The sequence below is a fragment of the Sceloporus occidentalis genome, unplaced genomic scaffold (assembly GCF_023333645.1).
Source record: "Sceloporus occidentalis isolate IW3139 unplaced genomic scaffold, rSceOcc1.0.p SCAF_34, whole genome shotgun sequence".
Classification (NCBI taxonomy): Eukaryota; Metazoa; Chordata; class Lepidosauria; order Squamata; family Phrynosomatidae; genus Sceloporus; species Sceloporus occidentalis.
The window spans coordinates 679,389-685,423 of NW_028317014.1; positions in this window are offsets into that span (position 1 = coordinate 679,389).

A 6,035-nucleotide genomic window follows, 5' to 3' on the forward strand; every position below is an offset into this window, starting at 1 on the left:
TCACTGATGAACCTTCTCAGTTCAGGTATGGTCCTTATTGTGTACACCAAACAAAAATGAAAAGGAATCTAATGCACGTTTGGGCCCTGAAACCAGGCTTGTTCACCTAAAACCTAGGGATTTATTTACACTAGCACCGTTACATCGTAAGTGCTCCATTACATAATAGTAATAATAAGATATCTTATAAATAATGTCATACTTTATTTGTGAAATGTACTTCCAGGGAACTTCTTCTTGATAAACCCTCTGTGACCTGCTGGAGTATTTTCTGTGGCTACCCGCAAAGAATCACTCAAGTTTTTGTTCGTAGTGTGGAAGGAGTGTTAAAACAGGAAAGTTCTGGAGGTAAATTACCACTCTATGATTCTAAAATACACTGATAGCTTCTGCTATGCTGCATTAGAGCTATTATAAACTCAAAGTAGACTGCAAGAAATGCATCTCATAATAATCCTTTCCATAGGACCTGACCTCTATGTGATCATCAAGTGTGAGAAAGAGAGTGTTAGCTCTTCAGTCCACAAGAATACAACCAGCGCTGTATTTGGAATGCATGCAATCTTCTATCGCAAGTTCATTAATGAACCCATCAAAATTCAGGTACAGCAACTGAAAGCATAAATGTTGTTTTGACAAAAGCACTAAGCATAACTTTTATGTAAATGTTTGCTAGCGATTTCACTAGCAGTGTATAAAGTGTCACATTTGTGGACACATTTGTGGATGACAGGTCCATTTTAACAATTATACCTAATAAACATACATGGGTGTTTTCACTTTTCAAAACTTAACCTCTCAATAAACACACCTGGGAACGTTCAGCGCTTTAATAGTTTATCATGAACAATGTATTGTAGTAAATTTGTGAATTGTCACCTGTGTTCAATGAAGGCTTTTAACTGTAGTATATCAGTGAGAAAAGCACAAATTGGGTTACTCATATGGGGATTTGTCAATATATCCGGAGGCTGGTGCAAAAAGCCTGGGATCCAGTGGGAAATCCTAAAACTAAACCAAATTGTCTTTTTCCATTCAGCCATGATTTAACATATAGATTAAAATAAACCCATGACATTATTTTAAAAAAAGCCAACCCAGATATCAGTGTTTTTGGTTCTTGCTTTGTCCTTTGTTATACATTACAAAAACAGGAATGTAAAAGTATATTTTTTTTTAAGAAAAAAAAATGGAATTATTGTTCAAAACATATTGGGTTTCAAATGGACAAGCCTAACACAGCCACATGTTTTTAATGAAATGTGTCTGTGATTTCCTAAAGTGGTTGCAATGTTTCAGTCTTTGCATGGATGCAATGATAAGCCATGAAAAAAGCCTGTTCTTCTTTGGCCTTCAGGTTTGGGACAGCAACATAATGTGTGACCATTTTCTGGGCCAAGTGCTTCTGGCTGCAGCGCCCAGCGACCCTAAAGAAGAGTTCAGTCTCCAGCTGCACGGCAAGGATGGCCAGGAAGCGGTGGAGATGCCAGGACGAATTAACATCAAGGTCGTTTCTTCTGATGACCTTGTTGAACTTTGAATGTGCGAAAGTCCTCCCAGACACAGACAGAGCTGCGAGCAAAAAGAGTCTAGGATCTCTTCACAGATGATACGTGCTTTGGTGGCATCTAAAGCCCTAAAGTTTCACAACTGCAAAGCACACAGCAGCTGGCATGTAGCATTTTTTAAACCATTTTTAATGTGCAAGATGTCTTCTAAAGCAAAATATAGCTGTAATGGTTTATGTGCAGTTTGAAATAAACTACTCGGTGCCTTAACCAGGGACAAGCATGCCGTATTATTTATGACAGTAGAAGGCATGCCCTCTAACCACAGGAAGATGTTTATCGTTGGTATAGATTCAGTTAGGTGACCCTGTTACTTATGGGTAATTGTTAACGATGATTTTCAGTTCTTCATTCCACCAAATCACCCTCTGTCTTTAAAATGTTCTTTTACCATTAACCTGTTTACGGTATTCTCTACAAATAAAAAATTTTTATACTCTGTACAATGTTATGACAATATTTTCCATTAAAATATAACTATACTTACTGTCTTGAACACCTAACGCTATGTAGATGCTTAGTATGAAGTCTGTAAGAGCATCCCTTACCAGGTGTGTTTAGATTTCCAGAAATGTGTGAATTAGGTAAAGGGAAATATACTATCAGGGATTACCTATTCTTCGGTACTTAAAGGGTTAAGCACACTTTGTAAGAGTTCCAGTAAACTTATGAAGGCTATTGAGTGTCTGACAACCGTGGACAGGTTAGGAACCCCCAGCCAGAACCAATACTTGGCACATGGTTTTGTGTGTTTTCATGTATTATCGCATTAGTCAAGCCAAAGAACAAACACTGATTTTCTAATTTTTATTCACAATACTGCAGGTCCAAGTTTCAAACTGCAATATTTTTTAATTTTTACACTCAAGACACAGTCATGCACAATCCATAGTTCAATTTTCTATTGCTTCAACCACAATTTAAATTAACTTCAAATTTCCCAAAACGAAATGAAAATAAGGTTTTAAAAATAAGAGAGCATCGAGGTATTCAGAAAATTCTGTTATCTCAATGCCTTCCCAACATAAATAACTTAAATCAAATTTTTAAAAAAGTACCTTTTCCTCAAAAGTTACAGAATGATATCACTACACATTTTCCTTTATTTTACAGATAACACACCCTAAAAAAGAGGAATGTACAGCAAATGTGTTACAGTTCAGAGAGACAATGGGAATATATATTTAAAACACCAGATCTGTTTTGCTCTATTTTAGCAGTTTTGTTGCAAGGAAGAAACATGTTTCAAAAGGATTACATTTCCTCCCGCTACAGTTCCAAAGAAGAAATAAATCAGAAGTACCCTGTGAGACATATATTGTTCTTTAAAATTGCTGTTCAGCGAATCTGTATGTTATGACGTTTACTGTTAAACTACATCTCAATGTATGGTTGTTTTTTCATAAAGGAGACACAATGTCTGCCTACACACAAACAATCTTTTCACCAAATGACTGACAGTTACGTGATAGGAGTACATATATTTGACAAAGTGAACATAACTATGTCTTCTGTTTGTGTGACTGTATTGATCTCTCTTTTCTATTCTCAGGCAAAGGTACTGTGCCATTAAATCAGCCTGTACCGACTATGGAAAGTTTGTCACGGGAGTTTGAAGGTTGCAAAGGCAGATTGGGTCAGTGGAAGCAGCCATGGCATAAATGTGTCTGTTTTGGCTCAGCATCATGCTACTTATACCATAAGTTGCCTGGTTTTTTGGCAGGTGATACCTACCCAACAATCTACTGCACATGTATATGTGATTGCTGTTAACCATGAAGAATACACTTCTATATGAGCACAAGTGGAGAAATCTGCGGTTCACCCAATTGCATTGATACAATTTATAAATATTAAGAGGTAATCTGAAATTATGTAGTAGTTGAGAACTGGCCCCCACACTCCAGGAAAAACTGACCAGTCTATAAACATGGGAGTCCTAACTCATCACTGCCACACACAAAATAATTCAATGGGGATTATACATGAAATGCTATAGTCTGAAGAGTGTTTTACCACCATCTCAACCAGTGGAATGGCCCTGATGATTGAACCATCCCATCGTTTGCTATTGTGACCAGTCTGCTTGTCAAATGTCAACTTGCCCTATACTACAGTTAAATGCCCAACATACAGTCTCCAGCCATGTCCCTTACACATTATCTATCCATACTATCCTAAAATACATTGACTGTCCCAAAATATTATACAATACACTGAAAATCTAGACAAACTTAAGTGAGTCAATCCACATGGAATAAAAACAGGTCACTAATAGGCATTTTGTAGAGTAAGATGTTTCAGCCCAAATTTAAAAAAAAGACTATGTTATCACAGTTGCTTGAGCTTTATGCAAGTAGTTGTAATTATTTTACAATACATATTAACTTTTAAGAAGAAACCATTGAATTATGAAGGATAAACCCCTCCCTGAATGCGCACACAATTCATTGCAGAGGGCTTCCTGAGGCTGTAGAGGTAAGAGAAGAGGTCCCACTACAATCAAGAATTCAGTGCAGATTCAGTGCCTCGAAACAAGGGCTTTGTAGACGATTCTCATTGAATATAAAATAAATTCAGAAATTAAAATTGTCATTAAATTTCAGTATTCTGTGGAAGGAATGGGAAATATTAAGTTGAAAACTCAAGTTATGTTCCAAGTGGATAATTGTCAAACTCGCAGTACTTCAAAGTATGTAATGACAGCTTAGAAACCTTAAGAAAAGGTAAGCATCACTATGACAAAGACATTCAGAGACTTAAACCATGCTGAACAACCAAATGGTGATGGAATTTGTTTTCCAACAATAGGTAGAGGCCGTGGGTCGCTCCAAAATAGGACCTTAAAATAATGCTTAACAAATAAGAGCAGCTGTGGCATCTATGTACACAACAAGGTAGAGTTCTTTTGAATAATTCTAAACTGGTGTCAGGAGTAAATTGCTGAAACACGGAACAGAAGTTCATCCCTTGGCCATACGGGGAACTCCTATGAGGTTATAAATTTGGCAACAAACCTCTTCAGTTTTCTGGGAGGTTATACCTCAAAAGTACTTAACATTTGAAAAGTGCAGGAGATAAAGATGCACTCATAGTGGGTAGGTATAAATGTTCTAGGCTTGGTGGCACATGTCTAGTCTTTAATTAAACATCAAAATGGTCAGATACCAAACTCCAAACATCATATAGACATTATTGGTTTGGAGTCTTATTAGATAGCTTCAGAGGCCCTTGGAATATGCATAATTAACAACCAACAATTGTATGGTGAAGTTAAAGTTCAAAAGCAAATTGAGATCTGCAGTACAAGAAGCACTGAAGCTGCAGTAGCCCAGCTGAAGGACTCCGAACACTCAGTTGAAGACCATTAAGAGGAATTATGACCCCTCACCCAAAGAAGCTTGTCTGCAGCAATGGGCAGAAAAATATTATATGCATGAAAGAACCTTCCTTGGTAGCATGGGCATAAACATAACTTGGATTTATGGTTCTCCAGAAATGAAACGAAAATTAAGATTTAATGCTGTAGTTTTTGGAAAGGAAAGATCACTTTTACACTTTGTTATGTCAAACACATTTGGTTGTGTGGTGCCTTTCCTATGAATAGAGATGCATATGGCAATAAATTAAAGAAACCATTTCTGAAAAGATGTCTGATATCTTTTTATAGAATGTCTCATTTTATTCTAAAAGCAAAAAAGAAGCTACATTGTTTCTCACCCTAAGAATTACATCAGTGACTCAAGGTCACTCCATGCTGACCACATCCTACCATGTTTGATTAGGTAAGGGTGGCTAAAGGAAAAATGAATTTAAAGTACCGTATATTCTTAACCCCTTCTAATTCTGGTAGAAGGAATATTTAGTGGACAAACTGTTCTCTCTCTATGGTGCAGGGAAGAGCCGATTAATCGGCTGATTTGTTCCTACAATGTTCACACATTCAATAGGAATTTTCAGATCATTAACTGCTTACTTTAAAGCGTGATCAAAATTGAGATATTTGTATTATTTGTGGATTCTAAACACGGGTTCTTCCTGAAATGTTAGAAACAATAATCATTTTACAAATGGAAACACTATTTAAAACGACTACTCTTGATAATATACAAAATTCTTTTGCATCGTACCTTTTAGAAGCACCTTGGAATATAACAGGAATCTTTGGCCAACGGGGAAACGTTTTTGTCCGTATTCTCAAGAGTTCAAGGTTAAATAAATCATTATTAATAGAGTAGAATAAAGTGGACCTAATAGAGTAGAATAAAGTGCCACCATAGGATGGAATAAGAACAAGTATTAGTGCTGATGCATACAGTATTTGGGATATCATTTAGACACCAACGTAATGCTCACAGTCAATCAATCTCTATTTGAGGAGGTAAATCGTAAGATACCACTGGTCTCCCAACCACATTTTACTACAATGCCCTTTGTTGTTGTAATCATGCATTTTCTCTTGAAACA